Genomic DNA, 26,234 nt, shown 5'->3' on the forward strand with positions numbered 1-26,234 from the left:
CGCGAGATGCGTGCATTGCTTCAAGCCTTCACCATACGAAATAAAAACAGTTTCAAACAACTTATTCTCAACGTCAGATGTTTTCACGGTTCTCGGAGGTTAGCGTTCGCCCGGTTCAGAGACTTTACAAAAAGATGTGGACGAGTAGTTAATAAAATACAGTTGTTTCCGCGGCAGTTGAGTGCGCGCCAACAGGGCACCAGACCGCAATTTCCCGCTTTTTCCTGATGACCTCAATATAGCGTCCACCACAATTTCGTGGTGAAGCTCCGGAGTACTTAAATAGCGAATCTGGTCACCTCTTGAATAAATATAAAGAGATGACCAGACAGGTAAAGCAAGCCTCTTTTGTCCCGCAGACGCGTGCAATCAGCTGCTCTGAACTGAGAATCACGTTTGTTTTCGGGCGATCGCTTGTAACGCGAAGTGAGGCATACACGATGATGCACTGTTATCGTTTCATTTACTTTGATTTGTCTTGTTTTTTTTTAAGGTGGAGCCTTAGATGCCTCATCAAACACGAAAATTGACCGTCGGCGTCCCGCGTAGCCAACACGAGTAATGCACAATATCATCACGCGATGACGTCGACAGAACTTGTGACGTTACTATGACGTCATTCAACATGACATCATATGATGACGCTATCACATTACACGGTCACTTTGCATTGCCTCCGTGATCGGGGGCCGGCAATGTACACAGAGGATAATGTAAAAGCAGGTGAGGTGCAGAAAGCTTGCAATGCCTTGGATCCTGTCGGCAATCCGAAAGCACGTTATGTACAGAAGGAAGCTTTCGGAGAGGGGCGAGGGAGGATCAATGCATCGACTGACGAAAAAGATGGCTTTCGTTTTCGAGTCATCTCAGGCGAATGCATAATGTTTTTTTTTCATGTAAATTTTTCGCATACATTTTACCTATGCGGTCAGTTCTTCAAAATGTATGGGTAAGTCTAACATGTTTACATCGATACAGGTGACCACCACGTTTTTTTTTTATAACCTGACGGAAACAAATCGTCAGACCACACATCGTCATAATTATTTCTGGTTACAGAAAGCGGGTTTGCGCGCCACACACCATATCATTATTGTTAGTCGTTACGCAAATGGCAAGCATGTCAAGTTAATGATGCCATGACCTATCGGTCGTGTTGGGCATACGTACATTCGTGCCCCTCCATGCCAATTTTCGTGTATACCACGTGAACGAGACGCGAGTAATTTTTTACTTTTGGTACCGCGGCCACGCCGACTGACACATTCGGCTTCGCATGAAATGGCTTGAAACAGCAGAGCGCCGTAGGCAGCCTTGTAAAACAAATGGAATGCACGAAATAAAAGATAGGACATGAAGGGTGCAAACGTGTTAGCATGCATGAGCTAGTTACTATACGTGCATTATGTGCTACCGTTCTCCTGGTTATCTCCAGTTTATTCTTTCCTACAGCAAGTTTTCGTTCGTCATTCCAGACGAAAGTAAGTTAAGCGCCTTTTCTCACTCTGAAGTGCGCGCAGGATGCGTTCCTCAAACAGCCGAGGAAGTGTGCAGCAACGCGGTGACAAACCAGCTGAAAGAATATATACAAAATCCCCGTTTCACAACACACAAACTAACAAACGCGTTTTCTGTGTGATGAGTCGCTGCTGTATTATGTTGCAGTGACGCGGTATTAAATATTGCCCGAATTTCCGCAACTTCAGCTAATAGCGGCCAAAATATCACGCGCGTAGCAGACGCTCGCCGGTTTGACGCGGCTTCCGCCGTGGAGAAAGCCCACGGGTCCGGCGCGGCAGCGCCGCGGCGCGGAAGTTCACCGCAAAAGGCCCTCGCTCCTCCCATGTATTCGCGCGGCGCTTTGGACACTCCCCCTATTCTAGGTCACTCTAACTGTGTGCCTTCGAGCGGCTCCACTCAGCGCCTGCGCGCATTCTGCTCTAGATTGTACAGAGTGAACGCCTTTCAGATATCCATTTTGGACATTAAAGCGCCTCTTGAGAGAGAAAAGGTGTGCTCCTTTTGTTGCCTTCGTCTAGGGTGATAAACGAGGTGACAGCATTCTTTTAGAGCTTGTGCAGGCATTCATATATATAGTGCACGCCTAAGTGAATATAGGTCCCGCACACTCAAAGCGTGTGTACGCGGTTTCGAGGCCGACGCACAATAGTGCGGAGCCAGACCAGGATTTCGATTTGCTTTCGTAGAAATGGTCTCATTAAACAGCTGTCACATTGGCACGTTAGAGCTTACGCGTGAGAAAGCGCGAAGTTCGTCATCAATATTCGCGGCACGATAGGTGGTTAGTGCTCTCATCGAGTCGGGTGTATTAGCTTCTCATTTGTTTTTCACTTTTATAAAAGCATAGCGTAAGAATATTGCGCAGTAAACCTTAATGGTGGCATTTTGTGGTGAGTCCTATTGTTTCGGCTTGGAAAATCTAAAATTGTAAACACAAATGCTTACCCAAAAACGAATACCGCCAGATGCAACGGAACAGCGTTTTCCCTATTGATCTTACACCGCAAATGAACTCTGCTATGTCGGTGCAGGTTAAAAAAAAATCACCGCCATATCCACAAAGTGAATGATGTTAGAGGAGCTTGCTCGGAGATGATCGGGTAACCCGCGAATCCTCCGTACACATTCCTCTGTCATCATATATAGACGTGACAACGTTGCAGCTGCGGCCAAAAGAGTGGTCGAGGAAGTCGCGCTTGAAGAGTCGGCGCCGCCAACCTCAGGTAGCGACCGCATTAGGCGCTTCGCCGCGGCATCCCGCGACCGCACTTCTTCGGGGTTCTCTTGCCGCCGCTTCCGTGCTGCTTCTGCTTCGCGACCTCTCACCGCAGAGTCCGCTTCACGGCACGCCCGCTTATCTACTGCTTCGCTGGCCCGCACCTCCGGGTTTGCTTGACGGCGAGCCCTCTTCTCTTCTTGTTCATTGAATCAGCTGCCCGCGAAGAGAAAAGAAGCGCGCCAAACGCGAAACGCACCAAACGCAAAACGAGAGGCGCGGCCCTCTAGCGGTCACCTATCTAACTAGCGCACGCGCCTAGGGTGGTGTGCCCTGCCTTAAGCGGTGCGCGCCATCTAGTGAGCATTCTTGAAATCACCGGAGAGCGCAGCTGCGCCTATGGCGGGACCAATGAGAACTAGTGTACACGCCACCGACAACGGACAAGGCGCGAGTGTAAGAACCTTGGCGAGCAAGCACGTCAGTCAAAGCTGTCCGGAGCCCGTCACTGCTCGGTGTCCCTCGTAGCCTTTGGCTTATTTGGTGCGAGAAATCTCATGAATCAACCTTCCCCATCGCGCATGCGCTGTGCTTAAAAGCGTAGCTAACAATGCAGCGGTTCCAATATATCAACACGTGGCTTGAGCAGTGCGATAAAATCTGCGGCAGTTTTAGGGGGGCCTACATAGTCGCTGTGAAAAACATGTACAAGTATGCGTGTCTGTATTGAACCTGTAACATGCAGAAGCAGCTCTTAAGTGCTTATGAGTTTTACGTATAAACAGAAGATACGCAAGATTTTATTTGTAACGTTAAATGATATTGCACATTGATGTTTTCTCACCCATGTAGCGCACCTTAATAAAGCTATTATAAACTCTTGTCGCAGCCTTTGCGCGAAACTTAGAACCATGGGGTTATTACGAGACAATTTTAGCGCTAGAAAGTACATGCGTGAAAGAACACTGGAGTAGGGGTACTGGGACCAGGACCACAGCCCGATACTCCATCCTATTGCATTTGCTTTTATGAGCCATTTTTAATGCACTTGAGACAGTAGACGACAGCGGCGTGAACGGCTGCGACTTCGGTACGTACAGAAAACTGTCATTCTACACACCGTTTGGTGTGGTTCGATAGCCCACCCTAACGTTGTATGGTGCCGGTTGCTTCGTACTGACGCTTTCACTGCGGTGTGGAAAATGGAATTAAAGGGACTGTCTACCGCCCGGAAAAATTTTTCTCATTGTGGTGAAAATGAGAAGATCGCTCGTCACATCGGCGGCAACGAGCATGCTTTTGCCCCATAAAAAAGGAATTATGTTTTTAATTTGATGTTGAAAATCGTGAAAGAATTACAGCTAGCGTCACCCAACGCCGATATGGTTCAATCTACTGGTAGGACAAGAGATTCTCGCAGGTGGGCTCATTTTGCTTAAAAACAAACATGTATAACTTGAAATTGTATTTCACGCATTTGAGACACCTTTCGATTGCGTCAGAGAGTAATTTTTTGCCTTTTCTTTTTCTCACGCATGCAAAAAGGCGCCCGATGGCGCTGCTTGCGGCGCCGTCTTCGATTTTGTCTGCTTCAAGTCATGCGCTATGTCATGCGGCTGTCCGCGCTGGCCGTACTGTGCCGCTGTATTGTTGTTAGGATGTCTCATATGTGCTGCGCTGTGAAGGCGCTCATTTATTGTCTCTTTTTGATAAATCGACTTGGCTTGGATTGCGGCAGCAGTTCTAAAATAAGCGCAGACTGCGATTACGGCAAAACAAATGTTCTGTAATCGTGTAGTAAGGCTTCATTTAACCGGTAGCGCGCTGAAAACGACTGTTACATTATTTTCAATAGGGTTCGGCAAAAATAAAGTAATCCTAGCGAAATCACATGTATTTTCGGTTTTAATTTTTACCGGCACTACAATCATCATTGCGTCCACCAACCAGTGTTGTGGGCATGTTTCACGCCAATGCAAGAAGACGGAACGTAGATCGAAAAATTCTGTTTTAAAAATTTCCACTCACTTTTTAGAGAAACAGCTGCAAGGTTGGACACTTCAGGCGGTACGCTTTCTATTGCTGTACAAAGCAGAAAAGCAATGACGGACGGTAGACAGTCCCTTTAAAGGGGCCATGAAGCACCCCTTCGGCTTCTTGAAAAAACGCATCCTGTGGAAAGCTGACACGGCTATGAACTGCTCTGCCAAATATTACAGTCGTGGGCGCCGCGTAAAGGCCACAAGCGGAGCGCGAAGTTGCCGCTTCCTCAGGCGCCCTCTTTTAAAACAGAGGCCGGTTGTCACTCTCGTCAGTGGGCGGGGCGTCTGCCGGTTGACGTCACGATCTGCATCGCCGCGTCCCAAAAGACATAGCATCCTCATTGGCAGATAGCCGACGTAAGTCGAGAGCGGCGTTCGGATCAGATGCGCTTCTTGCCACGGGGTGCCGCCACTTGCCAGCGCCGCACTCCTCAGTACACGGTAGCTGCACTCGCGCACGCGAATCACAGCGGGAGAGCGATCGCGTTTCATTACGCGCTCTGACGTAACTTCTTTACTCCGTGCCATCCATCCCTGCGTAGCTTCCAGTGCGCTCGTCGGTACTAGAAAAGAGAAAGCGCTCAAAGCGTGCGCCGAACTCCCGTAACTCCGCTCATTCTTGACGGATTCGAAAAATTTTTGAGGCAATTTATTCGGGGGGCAGTAAACTCAGATACTGAGGTCATTAGATCATTACTTGGAAAAGTGGTTCACGACCCCTTTAATGTCATGATACCAGAACTTTGTTAAGAATTTCAAATAAATACAGGGCGTGTAAAGAAACGTGCGAGCTTTAACGAGGCCTTAAAGATAACAAAGGCAGCATGTGTAGGACATTGGTTCTAAGCAGCCATCTTGTACGCGTTATGCGATAGAACGGAACGAAAAGACACGAGAGGACGTGAGGGAGCAAATAGCCAATAGGCGAGCTCAGGGAATTCAGAAATGTTTTCATGGCATGAAGAAATGCAGTATTATAGCTGAACATCAATATTAGCAGGAATTGTTTTTCAAAGGTCGAAATTCAAAAGCGCGGTGACTTTAACAATTTGTGTTAGTCTTCACTGGCCGCTAAATGGTGTGGCAAGTTCACGAGACGTACCTTAGAACGCCTAGCACGCGTAGTTATAAAGCGAGATTCAGTAAAGAAGGAAAATGTATATGTTGTGAGGAAGCTAAGGAAACGACGGAGCATGTTTTGATTGAATGTAGAGATATCCACCCAGGTGTATGTTTGGGAACGAGCCTACGCAAAACCTTGGGTTTTACGCACAACCATGGTAAGCAGAACACTTTCGCAATAGAAATAATTAAGAGACTGTTGGAGTATTGGTGGCCATAGAATGGCCTCTGCGGTAAGGGGCAGAAAGCTGGGCTGTGAATGTTTTTTTTTTTCTATGGTAGCATTGATTTAATCGAAGTTGGCAGGGCAATGGGCCAACTTAAAAAGAAGCGAGCTTCTTTTTAACGGCCTCGTTATAAAAAACGGCCTCGTTATAAAGGGGATGCTCATAGCATCCATCCATCCATCCATCCACAGTCGGTGGTGGGGGGAACGGTGCCTCCGTCCGTTCTGTGCCCGTTCCTTTAGAAATGATTGACAGCACTGCCGTTTCCGGTTGCTATTCCCACGTCTGACCGTCAGACGAGCCTCGATCAATCCCGTGCGGCTCCATGTCATCCTTTCGTTACGTTTCGTTCCTTCCGTTCTATCACAGAACGCTTTGCCTTCAAGAGCAGAACGCGCATCGCCTTCTCTGGCTCCGGTTTTCGGAGCATGCCTCAACCGTGGCGTGAGGAAACGAGCGACTGTGCCCTTCACATTGGCTGCTTCAAACTATCCTAGAATGCCTACTGCAAATGCAGTCATTAAGTGCCCACTACGTCATAATTCTTTCTTTTGCGAATCGGCGAAGGGCCCACTACGCGTCTGTAAGGCAACACGCGAACCCACGCAGCTGCTCACTTTGTTTATGCTTTTGCAGCTGATGACTAAATATGTCTGAACGCTTTGTAATGGGTGGGCCTTCAAAACACCCACTCGTTGCACAGTTCACATATTTTGAGGCTTGGCGAGAGTCTACGCTTCTGCCACGCAATATTACGTGCTTTAAGAAAACTCCTTGCAACACATGACATTCGTATAGTGTTTTTTCCGAAGCTATTTATTTTTTGTTTCCTAATATTTCCTATTTATTTTATGTGGATCTTTCTGATTTTTTCGGTCACGGACACAATGATTTTTCGCTCACGACCAACGACTCCGACGCCGACACCGGAATTTCTGCGAAACGAGCTCTTTAACACTATCGCGTTAAAATAGCTCCCCTGGAGTGCGGTTTATGCGCTCACGCGTACACTGTGGTATCACTCGTTCCTTTTCGCTCCTATAGGGCACTGCGGAGATACTTTTTACTTCCAAGTGATGAATGGAAATGTGAAGTGATCGTCAGTTAGAGTGCTCACGTGAGAGCCACCATATCTTCTTGTAATACAATAAGCTATTTCTAAATATTACTTGTTTCCAATATGAATAGAAACGCAATAGCGAGAAGGAACTGCGAAGGCACTTTGTTGGCTAAGATGGAATCTCATCATTGTTTCCCCCTTTCAATCATTGCTTGCGCCGTGTTTTCTCGTGCTTGATTCTTCTTCGTCGTCTCCTAAAGCCCTCACGCATACTCAGGTTTTGTCTTTTTTCTTATCATTACACAACTTGTTCAGTATGCGTCCATTATGCATGCTTCACTAGTCGCAGTTACCCATAAAATCACCCCCTGTATTACACTGTATTAACTTCATACCCATGCGGTCTATACTATAGGCTCAGAGCAACCGAACGCTTTTTCAGGTACCTATCCGGGTCAATTAAAGGCCTCTTGAGAAAAGGAAAAAAGAAAAGGTGAGTTCCCACTGCTTCTATTGTTAAGTACGATAATTTAGGTGAGAGCGCTTATTCAGAGCTTGTGCATGGAGTCCTATAGCGGCCGGCTTAGTAGATAGACTCTGCATGATTTGATCGCGTGCGCGCGGTCCCGAGGCTGGGTCGCGTTTATGTGGAGCCAGGACAGGATTTCGTCTAACACTCACTCGTAGAAGTAATCGTATTAAGCAGATATCGCATAAACACATCATAAATATGCCCTTGACTGGTGCATTGAAGCACCAAGTGCAAGTCGTCAATATTCACGGCAGGATAGGTGGTCAGTATCGTGTTTAGGCGTTTCAAGAAATTGAGGCTCACCGAGAAGGTTGCCGATTCGGTCACCACGTCGAAGTATTTTCATCATAGAAAAGCGTCCAGTACCAATTTTCCTTCTCGGTGATTGTAAGACACTATAGATGCGACGGCCAGTGTTGCTTAGTTGCAGAATTTGCGACTCGCGAAGATTGAATTTTCAAATGTACATGGCGAAAGCCTTTAGGTTATGATATCATTAATTTTTAGTGGATCATAAAATACGCAGCTTTGGTAACTGCTCTATCGTTGTGAACATTTTATATTGGAGTTAACAAAATGGGTTTTTTAATACAAAAAGATGTTCCTGCATTTCAGGGTGAAGCCATGTATATATGTGTCAATAACCTTATACTTACTATCATCATCATCATCATCAGCCTGTCTACGCCCCACTGTAGGGCAAAGGCCTCTCCCATGTTCCGCCAATCAACCCGGTCCTGTGCTTTGTGCTGCCACGTTATGCCTACAAACTTCTTAATCTCATCTACCCACCTAATTTTCTGTCTCCCCCTCACGCGTTTACCATCTCTTGGAATCCAGTCAGTTACCCTTAACGACCACCGGTTATCCTGCCGACGTGCTACGTGCCCGGCCCATATCCATTTCATTTCTTCTTGATTTCAACTGTGATGTCCTTAACCCCCGTTTGTTCCCTGACCCACTCTGCTCTCTTGCTGTCTCTTAAGGTTACACCTATCATTTTCCTTTCCATCGCTCGCTGCGTCGTCCTCAATTTAAGTTGAACCCTCTTTGTAAGTCTCCAGGTTTCTGCTTCGTAGGTAAGTACCGGTAAGATGCAGCTGTTATATACCTTTCTCTTGAGGGATAGTGGTAGATTACCATTCATGATTTGAGAATGCTTGCCGAATGAGCCCCATCCCATCCTTATTCTTCTAGTTATTTCACTCTCATGGTTCGGCTCCGCGGTTACTACCTGTCCTAAGTAGACGTACTCCATTACAACTTCCAGTGTCTCTCCACCTATCGCAAAGCGCTGTTCTCTGCCAAGATTGTTCCACATTACTTTAGTTTTTGCATATTAATTTTCAGACCTACTCTTCTACTTTCCGTATCCAGTTCAGTAATCATGAGCTGTAATTCGTCTCCCGCGTTACTCATCAATGCAATGTCATCAGCGAATCGCAGGTTACTGAGATACTCTCCATTAACTCTTATCCCTAATTCTTCCCAATCTAGGGCCCTGAAAACCTCCTGTAAACACGCGGTGAATAACATTGGAGAGATCGTGTCTCCCTGCCGTACGCCCTTCTTTATTGGAATTCTTTCACTTTCTTTATGGAGGACTATAGTGGCCGTGGAGCCGCTGTAGATTTCTTCCATTATGTTTATGTAGGCTTCGTCGGTGCCCTGATTCCGCAGTGCCTGCATGACTGCTGATGTCTCACCGAGTCAAATGCCTTCTCGTAATCTATGAAGGCTATGTATAGGCGTTGGTTGTATTCCGCGCATTTCTCTATCACTTGATTGATAGTATGAATATGGTCTATTGTTGAGAAGCCTGTACGAAATCCTGCCTGGTCCCTTGGTTGATTGAACTCTAATGTCGTAGTAATTCTGTTAGCAATTACTTTTGTAAATAGCTTGTAGACAACGGACAGTTAGCTTATGGGCCTGTAATTTTTCAGGTCCTTGACGTCCCCTTTCTTATGGATCAAGATAATGTTGGCATTCTTCCAAGATTCTGGTATCCTCCCCGTCGAGAGACACTTCGTACACAGGGTGGCCAGTTTTTCTAACATAATCTCTCCACCGTCTTTCAACAGGTCTGATGTTACCTGATCCTCACCAGCTGCTTTGCCTCTTTGCATTCCCTTTAGGGCTTTCTTTACTTCTCCTGTCAATACTGGTGGGATGTCAGAATCCTCTGCGCTAATACTGCTCCTTACGTTATCATCCTGACTGTCTCAGACTGCTGTACAGATCTCTGTAGAACTCTTCCGCTACCTCAACTATTCTGTCCATATTGTTTGTGACATTGCCTTCCTTGTCCCTTAATGCATACATCTGATTTTTGCCTATGCACAGTTTTGTCTTCATAGCTTTGAGGCTTCTTCCGTTCTTTAGAGCATGCTCAATTCTCTCCATATTATACTTTCTTATTTCGGCTACTTTACGCCTATTGATTAGCTTCGAAAGCTCCGCCAGCTCTATTTTGTCTGTTGCACTTGAGGCTTTCATAGCTTGACGTTTCTTAATGAGGTTTTTCGTCTCTTGGGATAGCTTACCAGTGTTCTGTCTGACGACTGTACCCTCGACTTCCACGGCACACTCCTTAATGATACTAGTCAGATTATCGTTTATTGCGTCAACACTAAGGTCGGTTTCCTCGGTTAAAGCCGCATACCTATTCTGAAGTGAAACTCTGAATTCCTGTACTTTCCCTCTCAGAGCTAGTTCATTAATCGGCATCTTGCGTATCAGTTTCTGCCGTTCCTTCCTCACGTCTAGTTGAATTCTAGATCTTACCATTCTATGGTCACTGCATCGGATCTTGTTAACTACTTCCACATCCTGTACAATGCCCGGGTGGCCGCACATTATGAAGTCTATTTCATTTTTAGTTTCGCCATTAGGACTCCGCCACGTCCACTTACGAGTAGCCCGTTTTCTGTAGAAGGTATTCAAGATGCGTAAATTATGGCATTCTGCAAACTCTACTGGTAACTCCCCTCTGGCATTTCTAGAACCGATGCCATATTCCCGAACTGCATGATCTCCAGCCTGCTGCTTGCCTACCTTTGCATTAAAGTCGCCCATCAGTACAGTATACTGTTACCTTACTCATTGCTGATTCTACGTCTTCGTAGAAGCGTTCAACCAGTTGATCATCATGGCTGGATGTAGGCGCGTAGGCCTGTACCACCTTCATCTTGTACCGCTTATTAAACTTAATTACGATACATATCACCCTCTCATTAATGCTATAGTATTCCTCTATATTACCAGCTATATTTTTATGAATAAGGAATCCCACCCCTAGTTCTCTTCTGTCAGCTAAGCCACGATAGCATAGGACGTGTGCGTTCTTCAGCGCTGTATATGCCTCTTGTGGCCTCTAACCTCACTGAGCCCTATTACATCCCATTGAACACCCTCTAATTCCTCGAATAGTACAGCTAGACTCGCCTCACTAGATAAAGTTCTAGCGTTATACGTAGCCAAGTTCAGATTCCAATGGCGGCCTGTACGGACCCAGAGATTCTTAGCACCCTCCGCTGCGTCGCAGGTCTGGCCGCCGCCTTGGTCAGTTGCTTCGCAGCCGCTGGGGACTGAGGGCCGAGGGTTAATTCGTGTATTCATGTGGGAGGTAGTGGCGAAGCACTACACCAGGGTGGCCAATCCTGCTCTGGTGAGGGAGTGCATTGCTGGCTGTGGTCGCCAGTGAGGCTGCACCCCAGGCCTTTATACACAATTCCATCATAACGCGGATTTTTTTTTAATCCGGTTGGGAATTGTCCGGCACTGGGATTCGAACCACGGACCTCTTGCATGCGAAGCTGATGCTCTACCACTACGCCATCGCTATACGACTGCCATCGCTGTACGACTGCCATCGCTGTACGCCATACGATTTTGGTATGTGCCCCTTAACGCGTTACTGCATGGTTGGGGTTCGGCTTTGATTTTGCACCTTTCTCCGTATTTACTATTTTTTTTAATTTGCTGGGAATTTCTACCGTCATCAGTTATGCATTATGATCAACTGTTTACAAATGTGTGAAATTTACATAATTTGATGCCACGGTTCTGGAGGCCAAATTTAAAGCAAGGAGAAGTGTTAGAAGAAATAGTGTATTTTGGAGCAACTAATTGTAATTACAACATAGACAATGATCTAATTAATGTACAGTTAGTCATGCTATAGTCATATTCCTTTATGTGACATTTGCAAGTGCTTCCTGTACTGTTGCTATTTAAACGGCATTGTACTGGAGGGTCAAGCACTCTGACTGTATTCTACGTGTGGGGTGACCATGCAAGTTCCTCTGGCGCAAAGGAACAGTCCACTCTTGTTCTGGGGCACGCCTTTGACTGTAGAGTGGGCAGGTGTTGTCGAGTATCATGTTATGCGAGGAGTCTTACAGCAGGCATCAATATTGGGAGGGGCATGTGCCTGGTATGTTGCCCTTTGGCCACGACCTTGTTTCTGTGTGGTTGCTATTTCATTCTCCACACATCTTGCAGCTCTTGCTTGTGCTCTCATTAGAAAGGAAAACTGTCAGATATATCTTAAGGCATGGTTTTTTTTAGCAAAACTGATATTTCACTGCTGTGGGTGCTGACCATATCTTCATCTACTTGACTATGGACCTTGCTACCGTGCAATGATTTCATCATTGATTTCAACACTCATCTTAGAGTGCATGTATTTGGGCTATGCTTGTTTTCTGAATAAATGCAATCTGCTAGTGTGCCTCTTTGACCAGTGGTAAGTCTGTCACTGTCACAAATGTAGCTTTTATCTTGTTCCAGATAACGCAGCTGAGGACTGCCTTAATTTTAATGGTAAGTTGGGTGGCACCACTGTGCTTTCGTTTTCTACTGAGTGTAAGCGTATCGGAGCTGACTACCAAGTACTAGCTATTCTTGATGTGCATGGCTTCACAGCTGCAGTGTTGAGAGAAAAAAACGTTAAAGCAACGCTGGTTCAGTGTCGCACACACTTTGAATATAGCTAGAAAGTGCAAGCTGTGTTGCCGGCTTGGGTTAAGCAGACGCTCTCCCCACCCTACTGCCTTCATGAAAGCCAGCAGCGAGATCAGGTACATAGTCGTTTGCGTTCCATTGCTAAGGAGCTTCGTTCATCGGTTGTATTTGTACACGGAACAACTGCTAGTTTTTTTTTATTAACATCTTTTTTTGTGAAATCTGGGGTTTCGTGACATCTGGGGTAGCCATGACATTGCAATTTTGAAAACACTACAAGTGAACTAGACACGTGCTGGAAAATGAATTAGTGCACGACGCCCACATGAACACGGGGAGTGCCAGAGGTATTTGTGCCTGCATAGTATTGCGGACTAATTTTTAAAGACTCGGAACGCTGTGTTTGCAAACATCTCCTTGACTAGCTTTCTCTGCCAGACGCCATGCAACCCAGCTGCACAGACTTCCCAGCAGGTGCAGCAGTACTCTGCGCCAGAGCACCTGCAAGTGTCTGCTCTGTCACAGAGCAGACACTTGTCTGCTCTGTGACACATATATATTAAGCATGGAAAGTAACCATCAAATGTTCGTACTTTCATCTAGCGAAATTTCAGTTGCAAAGAAACATCCAAATTTATAATGCTGCACTCGTACATGCAAAACACAGCACTTGTGCATGGAAATGGGAGCTCTGTGCAAAGTGAAGTTTCACTTTACTTTTGCCATAACTTTAATTGAATAGGCATCGCATGGCACCACATGGTGGTGTTTTTGTTTTGGCCATGGAGACTGCCCCTTCACATTCTGTGTTCACCAATGACCTCACTCCCGCATTATCCCCAACCTTTACCACATTTCTTTCACCCACCCCTCTACTTTGCCTTGCGTAAAGGATTTTCCTCAATGCAGTCGCAGTGACAACTTAGTGGACTGCAAAGTTCAAGGACGTAAATCCATTCCAGGTGATAGCAGCCTTATTTTGATGGGGGTGAAACACAAACACCTCTGTAAATGTACATTCTGGTGCATGTAAAGGAACCTTTGCACATCCGTTGTGCGACTAAGCTTTGGTGTGCACAAGCGATATGCTATGAACAGCTGTTGGTTGCGCAAGCCAGAGATTGTGCTCATTTGGTGGCAAACCATTTGAGACCTGCACCTCCCATGTAATATTTTTTTCTTACACACGTGTGATAGAATGTCACATTGCAATTCATTATGTACAGCTGTACCTTTTATGCAGTGCACATTTTTTTACATGATTGAGAGCAGTGGGAGCAGCCTCTAGCCTTCAAAGTGTTGCCTGCCATGTTTGAAACAAGCCTCAAGAATATTCTACCCAGCCAGCCATATTTGTCAGATGTTTGCATTCATGTAATTTGAAGAACTTGACTTAGGCACTGACATGGCTTGAGCAAGCTTAGCTAGCCGTACAGTTGGTGTCATTATATACAGGTGCAAAAAAGCCAGTCTACGATCCTTTGCTCTTGCACCTTTGATGAAACATAAGCCAAAGTGATGTGAATTTTGTTAAATCACATGATTAATTTATGGCCTGGGGTTACGTAACAAAATGGCAAGTTGGGCTAGTTGGTTCTTGTTCATTTTTAGAAGTGAAGCTCCTTAGGCGTGCACACCACCATTGCTGTTGAAGCTACCTTCTCTAAAGCGTCGTTTAGGTTGCAGTGGCTGGTGATTCAAGAGGAAGTGTTTAGGCCTTGAGCGGTTTGGTTCTACACTCTAAGAAAAGATCGAGCAGTCAAGACGTTTATTAACGGGGACTCAGTGACGGCGCACGGCAGCGACAGTCAAAGGGGGGCCGACTCTCTGCACGAGGAGCGTGCTCTCAAAGAAGAGAACGACCCACTGGAAGGCGCTCGAGAGGACGACCCATTACTCAGTAGGAACGCTTCGCTACAATTACCCCGGCTACGAAAAGGGAGCCGCCTGGCGACCTAGCAACTTGTCACTATGAGCGGGTCATGGTAGGGCTTCAAGCGCGCCACGTTGACAATGTCGCGCCCTCGACGGCGCATGTCCGAGGATGGGTCTATGGGTTCGATGAGGTAGTTCAACGAGGATGTGCGTTCGACGACACGGTAGGGGCCTTCGTATTTGGGCCGTAGTTTGGAAGAGAGGCCAGGTGCAGTGGTAGGGACTGAGAGCCATACGAGCGCTCCAGGAAGGAACGTGGACGCAGAACTGGTGGTGTCACCGCGAATGCTTTTCTGCCGCTCTTGGCTATGCGTAGTAAAGGTCTTGGAGAGCTCGCGACACTCCTCAGAAAGTCTGGCTGTGGCAGAAATAGGCGCACATTCAGATCGATCCGGCTTGTAGGGAAGGATTGTGTCAATGGTGTGCGACGGGTGCCTGCCATACAATAAGAAAAATGGTGAGAAACCAGTAGTGCTCTGAGGAGCGGTATTGTAGGCGTACGTGACGAAGGGCAGAATGACATCCCAATTCGTGTGGTCGGCGGCGACGTACATCGAGAGCATGTCGCCTAGCGTGCGGTTGAAGCGTTCGGTGAGGCCATTCGTCTGCGGGTGGTAAGCAGTAGTTTTGCGGTGAACAACGTTGCACTCTTTGAGAATGGCTTCGACGACTTCCGACAAGAAGACACGGCCTCGATCACTGAGCAGCTCCTGGGGTGGACCGTGACGCAGCATGAATCGGTGGAGCAGGAAGGAGGCCACATCGCTCGCTGTAGCCGCAGGGAGGGCAGCAGTTTCAGCGTATCGCGTGAGGTGGTCTACAGCGACGATGGCCCAGCGGTTACCAACGGACGTCAGGGGAAGCGGCCCATATAAATCGATGCCAACGCGCCCAAACGGTCGGTCAGGGCAAGGTAGAGGTTGCTGGCGACAGGTGCGTTGAAGTTTTGCGGCGCTGACAATCGATGCAGGAGCGAACGAACTTCTCCACGTAGCGGTACATCCCTCGCCAAAAGTAACGTTTGCGAATGCGGTGGTAGGTTTTCGATACCCCAGGGTGTGTACACTGCGGATCAGAGTGGAACGACTCGCATATGTCATAACGCAGACTGCGGGGTATTACTAGTAGCCACTGGCGGCCGTCGCCGTTGTAATTGCGTCGGTGGAGCAGGTCGTCGCGAATGGCGAAATGGTGGGCTTGACGACGCAACAAGCGAGTGGATGGTGTGGCCGATGGATCACTCAGCAAGTCTATCAGTGAGGCAATCCATTGATCCTTGCGCTGCTCGGTTGCGATGGTGTGAATATCGATGGAAGAAACGACAAAGTGAGACGCTGAGTTGTGGGCATTGTCGTCAGGCAAGGGAGAGCGCGACAGGGCGTCGGCGTCAGCATGCTGACGTCCGTTGCGGTACAGCACGCGGATGTCGTAGTCTTGCAGGCGAAGTGCCCAACGGGCAAGACGGCCTGAGGGATCCTTCAATGACGACAACCAGCACAGTGCATGATGGTCGGTGACGACATCAAATGGGCGACCATACAAATAAGGTCGGAACTTTGTAAGGGCCCAAATGATTGCCAGGCATTCTTTCTCCGTGACGGTGTAGTTGGTCTCGGCTTTAGTAAGCGTACGACTTGCATATGCGACAACATATTCCGGGAACCGAGGTTTGCGCTGCGCAAGGACAGCACCGAGGCCAACACCGCTGGCGTCCGTGTGTACCTCTGTAGGGGCCGTAGGGTCGTAGTGGCGTAAAATGGGAGGAGACGTCAACAAACGACGGAGCTTTGCGAAAGCGTCGTCGCACTCTGACGACCACGAATTGAGGGGCCCGTTACTTCCAAGGAGATTCGTCGGCGGTGATATGATAGTCGCGAAGTTTCGGATGAAGCGCCGAAAGTAGGAGCATAGTCCTACGAAACTGCGCAGTTCTTTGACGGACGTAGGTTTGGGAAACTCTGTCACGGCCCGAAGCTTGGCTGGATCTGGGAGGATGCCGTCCTTGGACACCACGTATCCTGGTATCGTCAGCTGCCGTGCTGCAAATCGGCACTTCTTGAGATTCAGTTGTAGCCCGGCGTCGCTCAAGCGCGTCAAAACCTGCCGCAGGCGTTGAAGGTGTGTTGAGAAGTCCGGGGCGAAAACGACGACGTCGTCGAGGTAGCATAGGCACGTGTGCCATTTCAAGTTGCGCAGAACGGTATCCATCATGCGCTCAAAGGTCGCGGGCGCATTGCACAGCCCAAATGGCATGACGTTGAATTCGTACAAGCCGTCGGGTGTGACAAATGCTGTCTTCGGTCGAGCGTCATCAGCCATGGGGACTTGCCAGTACCCTGAGCGCAAATCGAGCGATGAAAAGAACTCTGCTCCTTGCAGGCTGTCAATGGCATTGTCTATTCGAGGTAGGGGATAGACGTCCTTACGGGTGATCTTATTGAGTCGCCGGTAGTCCACACCGAACCGCACAGAGCCGTCCTTCTTCGCAACGAGAACGACAGGAGACGCCCACGGGCTGTTTGAGGGTCGAATAACATCGCGGCGGAGCATGTCTTCGACTTGCTCGGTAATTACACGACGCTCTGTTGGCGACACACGATATGGACGTTGCCGCAGTGGTGGTTGGGCGCCAGTGTCGATGCGATGCGTGACAGCAGACGTGCGGCCGAGAGAAGTTTGCGCTACATCGAACGAAGAACGAAATTCTTCTAACAGGCATAGAAGCTGGGAACGCTCGACCGACGTAAGGTGTTCAGCAATCGAGGAACCAAATAAATCTGCGGGTGACGAATCAGATGTGGAAACAGCACTGAGCGAATGGGAGTTGGCGCAGTGCGTGTCACCCGGTGCGTCCATAACTTGTGCGTCTTCGAGGGCTTCAGCTCTGCCGAGACATTCCCCTCGCACCAACCTAACAATGTACGGGGATGGGTTCGTAACAAAAATGTCGGTGTCGCCCTGAATGACTTGCACGGTCGCAAATGGCACCAACAAGCCTTTTCTAGTGAAGACGCGGTCAGATGGAGAGAGGAGTGCAACGGCGTCGGCGAGACCGGTGCAGCAGACTGACACAGCCGTTGACGAGTTTGCAGGAAGTGTGGTGTCGTCTTTGACGAGTACCTTGGTCGCAGCCGGTGGACTGTCCGCCGGCGTCAAATCTGAGAATGGTGAGAGCTCTATTTCGGCTGGTGCGCAACGAATTACGGCGGCGTGACGGGCGAGAAAATGCCATCCCAGGATGACGTCGTGAGAGCATGAGGAAATTATGATGAATTCGACGGCGTACAGAGCGTCCTGAATCATAACACGGGCTGTGCACACCGCTGTCGGGTGAATACTGTGAGCGCTTGCTGTACGGAGGGAGAGCCCGGAAAGTGGCGTCGTCACTTTTCGTAGTAGTCGGCTAAATTTAGCGTCCATAACGGAAACGGCAGCTCCAGTGTCTACAAGGGCCGATGTGGGCACACCATCTACAAACACGTCTACTACGTTTGATGGGCTTTGCTGAGGGCTTTGGCTGTTCGATAGCGTCGCAGCCCTTGGCTCTTGGACTGCGACGACTAGTTTTCCTGGTCTCGTGCGACCGGACGAGGCCGCATCGGTGACAGTGAGCGGCGTCGTGGGGACGGTGACCGACGGGTAGATGGACCAGGGCGTGACGTCGGTGACATAGGCGGCAGCGGGTCATAATACGGGCGGCTGGACTGGTTGGTGACGGCTAATCCGACTCGAGGCGGCTGCACGCGGTTGCAATAGCGGGCTACGTGACCGGCGCAACCGCACGCAAAGCAGATCGGGCGGTTGTCGGAAGTGCGCCATCGGTTTGCCGGGCTAGGTGCCATCCACGTGGCAGGACGCGAGGGACGGGGCGGCTGCTGATATGACCACTGCATGGTTGGCTGCAGTCGGGGCGTATGGACGATGTCGGCGTACGCAGCCGGCACACTCGCTTCGAAGGCCTGTGGCCTGGTGGCGACTCCAGCGTATGTTAGCGGGGGCACCACAGGGAGCGCTGGGGGCGGCCTGGCTGCAACTTGCGCGTAATTGAGCGGCGCAGGCGCCGGAGGGGGCTGGTGGTATTCCGGCATAACCTCCACGATTTCCTGCTCGATAGCCCGGCGTAGGGGAGGCAGCAGTGTGGTCGACGACTGTACAACATCCTTCGGGTGAGAGAAGGCCAGTAAGGAGAACTGACGGGCAATTTCCTCCCGCACGAATGACTTGATTTCGGCGAGTAAGACGGAGTGGTCCGACACGGCCGACAAGCCAGCGAGATCGGCGTCGCGTGATGGAGGTCGACGCGTCATCAGCCGCTGCCGGCGTAGCTCCTCGTAGCTTTGGCACAGCGTGATGACCTCTGCCACAGTGCGAGGGTTTTTGGCGAGTAGCATGGTGAAGGCATCGTCGTCGATGCCTTTCATGACGTTCCGGATCTTGTCGGCCTCAGACATGGTTGCGTTGGCTTTCTTGCACAAGTCGAGCACGTCTTCAATGTAGCTCGTGAAAGACTCGCCGGACTGCTGGGCTCGTTCACGTAACCGCTGTTCGGCTTCCAGCTTGCGAACGGCAGGGCGGCCAAACACGTCGATGATGGCGGTCTTGAATGCGGACCACGTAGCGAAATCGGATGCGTGGTTGTTGTACCATAGACTTGCCACACCCGCGAGGTAGAAAACGAGGTTGCTCAGTTTGCCTGCCTCGTCCCATTTATTGGGGACGCTCACACGCTCGTAGATCGCGAGCCAGTCCTGGACGTCGGTGCCATCCGCGCCGGTGAAGATAGGAGGGTCGCGGATGCGGGGGACACCCGGACATGGCGTCGGTGCAAGAGGAGGCGTTTGCTGGGCGGCGTCTTGAGTCATGGTAGCAGGCACGGTACTGGATCGAAGCTCCAAGGGCATCGAATGCTAGTTAGTTAGTTAGTTAAGTTGGTTTTATTGGCGCAAAAGCGACTACGGCTATGCTGCGCCAGCCACATGGTGAGAGAAGGAGAGAAAAGCGAAACAAAAACAACAAAAGCCAATAAACTGTACTCTAGGTAAATCTATGAGATATGGGGTAGAATGAAAAGTGCAGTGTGGCTGTAGAAAGGCCTAAGATCACTCGCTGTATAGATGCGTAAAATATACTGTATATATACGTTAAAATTATGAGCATACGCGGGATGGTCAATGGGTATGTATTCTGCGCAGGATTATGATACTAAAACCGCAGAGATAAGTACATAGCACTGCTGCCTTCGCCGCGTCCTTGTTTCCAAGGGCCAGGAGGCAAGTGGTTTTTTTTAAAATAGCCGCCGCAGCAACAGCCTCTTCGAAGAGGCCGTGCTACAGGTTGCAAAAGTTTATAAAGCTTCCTGCACTCTATGTGTGGCATGGAGCGTAGTGATTAAAGCTTATTTAATAAGTCTGTTTCGTCTAAGAAGCTCATGATATTAGCTAGTGGTATTAAAGGTTCTTCACCTAAAAGTAACCTTGGATGTAGTGGTATGTGTAACTTATAAAGCATATGAAAGTGTTTCTGTCTTTGAGTTTCCATACCTGGACAGGTTGTTAAGATGTGTAATACTGTCAATTGTTCATGACATTTGTCGCATGTTGGTGGGTCCTCATCTGCCAATAGGTAGTTATGTGTAATATGCGTGTGACCTATACGAAGTCGACATAGGACAACTTCGATGAACCGTTTTTGATGGTAACATGTTTTCCATTCACCAAGTACAGGCTTGATCAGTTGGAGTTTGTTGTTTATATTTGATTCCCACTCGCTTTGCCATTTGAGTGTTAGTGATCTGCGAAGAGCATTAATTCCATCCGTTAGAGGTACCTTTATGTTGGAAACATTAAGACGTTGTGCTTCTGCTACGTGCTGATCCGCCCTTTCATTTCCTGGGATCCCGACGTGGCTAGGGACCCAGCAGAAACGTATACACTGACCTTTACTTACGTGTGAAAATATGTTTAAAATATTGCCAATAATGGGCTCATACTGAGACCGCGGATTCAAGGCCTTCAAGGCACTTAGAGAGTCTGTGTATATTACTGCTTTTTTGTATCCGGCATTCACAATCCTCTGAAGTGCCATCCACAAAGCATAACATTCAGCCGTGTAGACCGAGACAAACTGCGGCAGTCTAACTGTACGCTGCCACGTGCCTTGGACAACGCTGCTTCCGACATACGTATTTGTTTTGGAACCATCTGTATAGAATTCTTTATAATTGTGATAAGTTTCCTGCACCATGCGAAATTGCTGTAGAATATGCTCACGTGGTGTATTTTGTTTCTTTAGATGTGCCAGCGATACATCGAGAAATTTCGTGAAATCATTCCACGGAGCTAGTCTGGATGACCTTGGCATAACAGCGAGTGCTTCAGTGGGGGCGTTGCACTCACGACTTTTTTCTTCAAATCTGAGCATCAGCGTTTTGATGACATTTGGCTTGTTTGCATAGTGTAAGCGTTTGTCGCAGTGCGTGATGATGTTATGACATATGTGGTTTGGCAAAGAATAAATTCTGAGAACGTATGCAAACATGAGTTGCGTTCTTCTCTGTTCTAGGGATGGCTCGTTACATTCCGCATACAGGCTGAAAATTGGCGAAGTTCTGTAGGCACCTGTCGCTAAGCGTAGCCCTTTATTGTGGACAGGATCTAGTCGTTGAAGTTAGGAGTGTCTGGCAGAGCCATACACTATGCTGCCGTAGTCTAGTATACTACGTACCAAAGAGCGGTAAATCTGCAGCAGGCACTTACGGTCAGAGCCCCAGCGCTTGCGGGACAGAACTTTGAGAACATTGAGTGCATTGTTTGCTTTAATTTTCAGGCAGTTGATGTGAGCAAGGAAGTTCAATTTTTTATCAAAAACGATGCCTAAAAACTTGTGTTCTTGTTTCACCGGCAATACTGCTTCATTTAGTTTCAGGATGGGGTCCGGTTGTAAGCCTCTCTTTTGAGAGAAAACAACAGCAACAGTTTTTCCGAGGAAAACCGGAACCGGTTTTCATATGCCCATTTGTTGAGTTTGTTTAAAGTAATTTGAATTTGACGTTCACAGGTTGCCATATTTGATGCACGGCACGCGATCTGAAGATCATCCACGTAAAGTGAGTGCATTACTGTGGTAGGTACAACCCTGTTAATCGAGTTCATCTTGACTACAAACAGCGTTGTGCTTAGAACACAGCCCTGAGGCACGCCGTTTTCTTGAATGAACACACGTGATAGGACCGTGCCAAGGCGCACTTGAAATGTTCGGTTCGACATGAAACTAAAGAGACAGTTTAGCATTTTGCCTCGAATCCCCAAGTCTGCCAAGTCCCTCAAAATTCGAATCTCCATGTAGTGTCGTACGCTTTTTCGAGGTCGAAAAAGACAGCTAAGCAGTGTTGTTTGTGTAGGAACGCATTGCGTACTTCATTTTCTAGTCGGACCAGGTGATCAGTTGTTGAACAACCTTTCTTATACCCGCACTGATGGCTATCCAACAGATTCTCTGTTTCAAGTATATATGTCAGTCTAATATTTAGGATGGTTTCGTACGATTTTGCAAGGGAGCTTGTAAGCGCAATCGGTCTGTAGTTGCTCGCTAATGTGGGCTGTTTTCCGGCTTTCAAAAATGGGACTATGATTGCTTTTTTCCATTTATTTGGCATTTCACCCTTTTCCCAGATTATGTTAAAGAAACGAAGCAGGGCCTCTACTGCTTTCGGGGACAAGTGAGCGAGCATCGCATAATGTATTCTATCAGGGCCAGGTGCTGTATTTTTGCCTGCAGTGAGCACCCTATTAATTTCAAGAAGTGTTAACGGGCTGTTGTATGACTTGTCAGAACCTCCTGTGATTGGAAGCTTTTGTTTTTCAGCAGATTCTTTATATTTTAGGAAAGCTGCCGAATAATTCGCTGAGCTGGATATTGTGTGGAAGTGTTGGCCCAGTATGTCTGCTTGTTCCTGCAAGTTTGTTTGGCTGCCAGCTGTTGAGAGAATGGGAACCGTGTAGCAGGTGTAATCGCCCCTAAACGTACGCACCTGATCCCACATTCTCTTGGACGTTACTGAACTATTGATGGAGGAGAGGTATTTTTTCCAAGATACTTTTTCTGCTTGCCTGCGTACATATCTTGCTTTTGCTCGTGCTTTTTTAAATGTGAGAAGATTTTCTTGCGTCGGATAGCTGCGAAAGGTACCCCACGCTTTGTTTTGTAGTTTTTTAGCTTGTTTACAATCGCTATTCCACCAGGGTTTTACTTTTTTACAAAAGATGCCAGAAGATTGTGGGATAGCCTCCGCTGCTGCTGCTAGTATGCAGGCAGTGATCCTGTCGTTCAATTCATCTACACTTAACCCCTCAATTATCTCTGTTTCAAGAGTAGCTTTTTTAGTGAACAGAGGCCAGTTTGCAGACTCAAGCTTCCAGCGCGGTGGTCTACAGGGGATCATGGGAAGTGGAGACAGAAGTTGTACAATGGCAGGCATGTGGTCACTACCGTAAGGATTATCAATGACTCTCCAGCTAAAATCGGTAAATATAGATGGGGAGCACAACGCTAAATCCAAGCAGCTCATAGCTCCAGTATTTGGGGAGCAGTATGTGGCTGTGCCAGTGTTTAGGAGACATATATCACTCACAAGTATAAAATCTTCGATTATTTGTCCTCGAGCATCCGTTGTACTGCTTCCCCACAATGTGTTATGGGCGTTAAAATCCCCCGTTACAATAAAAGGTTCCGGCAGCTGGTTTAAAATTAACTCCAAATGTCTTACAGTGAATGGCGTAGTTGGCGAGATATAGACGGAGCAAATTGTAACAGTTTTATGTGCTAAAATTGTAACCGCTGCGGCTTCTATGTGGCTGTTAACCGTTACTCGTCTTGTAGGGACACTACTAAGTACGATAACAGCCACGCCACCAGACAACCTGCTAGCCTGGGTTCGGTCTCGGCGTATGACAGTAAAGTCCTTTAAAAAGTTTGTGTGCCTGTCGCCCAAGTTTGTTTCTTGTAGGCACAATGCAACAGGGGAGAAGGTGTTTATCACGTCTTTTATGTCACCTAAATTATGTAGCAGTCCTCTACAATTCCAGTGGATAATAAAAGCCATTTTGAAATTAAAAGGTGAGATTTGCTGCTACAAGTGACTGGAAGAAAGGAACGTTAGGTGACATATTGCAAGAACCGGCAGGTTCAATTACATTACGGGGCCTTTTTCAGGCCCCGTAATTGGGGTCTTGTGTTTTTTGGAGCGGTCGAGAGAGTCCCGCCGCCCCTTCGGCGCTGCCTGCGCCGTCTGACTTGGAGTGGTGTCCATGGCCTCTTGAGAGGCTCTGGACAATCGCTCGAGAGAGCGATGTCTACGCTGCGTAGACTTCGTATCGGGCAACGAAGTCTTGGACCCCACCTGGCCGGACGTCGATGGGACCTCGTTGGCCTCTGTGGTGCCTTGGCTGCTGCTGCAGCTCGTCGACGCCACTGGTGTGGTCAGGATCGGAGATGGCAGGGCAGCCTTGGCTGCTCCCGCCGTGGGGGCAGGTGGCGCTGGCCTCGGCACACTGCGCGTGGTCCGGGCAACCGCCAAAGGCCGTTGTGGTGACGCCCCCCGCTGCACCACTTCGGCGAAAGATGTTTTTATTGCGAAGGACGGTGAAATACGTTGTCGTGCTTCACGGAACGTAATATTTTCTTTGACTTTAACAGTAATAATTTCTTTTTCTTTTTTCCAGGCTGGACAAGCTCTGGAGTACGCAGGGTGAGGGCCGTCGCAGTTCGCACAGTGCGTCTCATCGTGATTGCAATCATCAACGGAATGTCCCGTTGTTCCACATTTTGCACAGGTAAGCTGCCCTCGACAGCCCTGGGACGCATGCCCAAATCTTTGGCATTTAAAGCAACGCCGCGGGTTGGGAATGTAGGGCCTGACATGCAGTTTTACCTAGCCAGTTTCCAGAGTTTCGGGTAAGGTAGTTGAGCTGAAAGTCAGTACTATGTGCTTTGTCGGGATTTCGATGTCATTCCTTCTGATTGTGATGCGCTGCACATGGACTACATTTTGATCTCTCCATCCGTCCAGGAGTTCTGCATCGCTGAGTTCCATTAGATCTTCGTCTGACACTACACCTTTGACCGTATTCATGGTCCGGTGTGCGCTCACCGAGACAGGATTATTTCCAAACGCCACGAGGTGTGCAAGCTTCTTATACTGGTCCTTGTCTTTTACTTCGAGGAGCAAATCCCCACTCGCCATTTTAGTAGCCTTATAGCCGCTTCCGATAGTTTCCCTTAGACACTTAGCAACCAAAAACGGTGAAATAGCTCGAGCCTTTGTCGATGATTGTTCACAATGTATTATATGGAATTTCGGGAACGTTTCTTTGTTTTTTGGCGAAAGCAGAAATGATGCATCGGTGCGGACCCTTTTCAGGGTACGATCAGTTGAAGGGTTCGAGGATCCCATAAAAATATTGATTTGTTCGGCGACAATGCCAGTCACCCACCACCGAGCCCAACAAGGGGACATGGCAGAGGTTGAGAGCAATCCCTGACATGCCAACTGTACATTGCCACTATAACCAAATATGATATAACCTAGGTTGGTTACGTCACACAGGGTTAACCCTCGCCACCACGAAAAATCGGAAGTAAACGGAAGAGAGAAGTAGACAGGAAAGATATAAAGTGAGAGCGAAAGGCGAAGGTGTCAGGAGAGAGGGACAGGAAAAGGCGACTGCCGATTTCCCCTGGGTGGGTCAGCCCAGGGGTGCCGTCTACGTGAAGCCGGGCCAAAGGGGTGTGTTGCCTCTGCCGGGGGGGCCTTAAAGGTCCAATCACCCGGCGTTGGCTCAACCCCCAGGATCCCCTTTTCCCCGGACACGGCAATGCCACGCACGGCTAGGCGTGGGAGGGGGTCGAAACCCCCCCGTTAGCTCGGTTCCGTGGTGTCGCTACACACCAAACGCCTGCTTGCGCAGACGCCCCTGCGGGGGCATCGAATGCGGACCGTAGTTGTTTAAAGGGCACAGCACTCTCCACCAAATTGTCAAGATGTTTATTAACGGGGACTCAGTGGCGGCGCACGGCAGCGACAGTCAAAGGGGGGCCGACTCTCTGCACGAGGAGCGTGCTCTCAGAGAAGAGAACGACCCACTGGAAGGCGCTCGAGAGGACGACCCATTACTCAGTAGGAACGCTTCGCTACAGAGCAAAAAGGGCGTCCCCCCGTCCCACAACAACAATCGTCATCTGGCTTGCTTGCGTTTCCTTTCTTGAAAACTCGGCGCTGGCCACTTTCCTGCCAAGAACGCCATGTCACGCTGATAGCGCGCATGTCGTTCGTGACCAGAAAGTGCCGGGCGCGCGGCGATAGTGCAAGGAAAGGAAGGCAGAACAAATGACGATCACCGTTGTGGGACAAAAAGACACCCCCTTTACTCGATATTAACACGAAAGTGTTTTATGCCGGGGTCCACCAAGCCTTCAGTGACGTATTTCCGTCACGGAAATGACGTTGAAAAAATATACACGATCAGATGGCAAAGAAAAAAAGTTCCCTCAACAGGCGTCGAACCCACGACCGCTCTTTCAGCAACCACACACGTCGGGCACGCTATCCACTGCG

At 48.5% G+C, this 26,234-nt stretch overlaps 1 protein-coding gene across 1 annotated transcript in view; it reads left to right on the forward strand.

Moving 5' to 3' along the window:
• The window catches only part of LOC119391022 (uncharacterized), a 253,828-nt gene that overhangs the window by 177,097 nt on the left and 50,497 nt on the right, over positions 1 to 26,234 (forward strand). The window contains exon 16 of the mRNA XM_049414494.1: positions 12,515 to 12,547. The gene's annotated coding sequence lies outside the window, so the exon portion shown is untranslated. The remainder of the gene's footprint in view (positions 1 to 12,514; positions 12,548 to 26,234) is intronic.

This window comes from Rhipicephalus sanguineus, chromosome 1 (assembly GCF_013339695.2).
Source record: "Rhipicephalus sanguineus isolate Rsan-2018 chromosome 1, BIME_Rsan_1.4, whole genome shotgun sequence".
In the NCBI taxonomy this organism is placed as follows: Eukaryota; Metazoa; Arthropoda; class Arachnida; order Ixodida; family Ixodidae; genus Rhipicephalus; species Rhipicephalus sanguineus.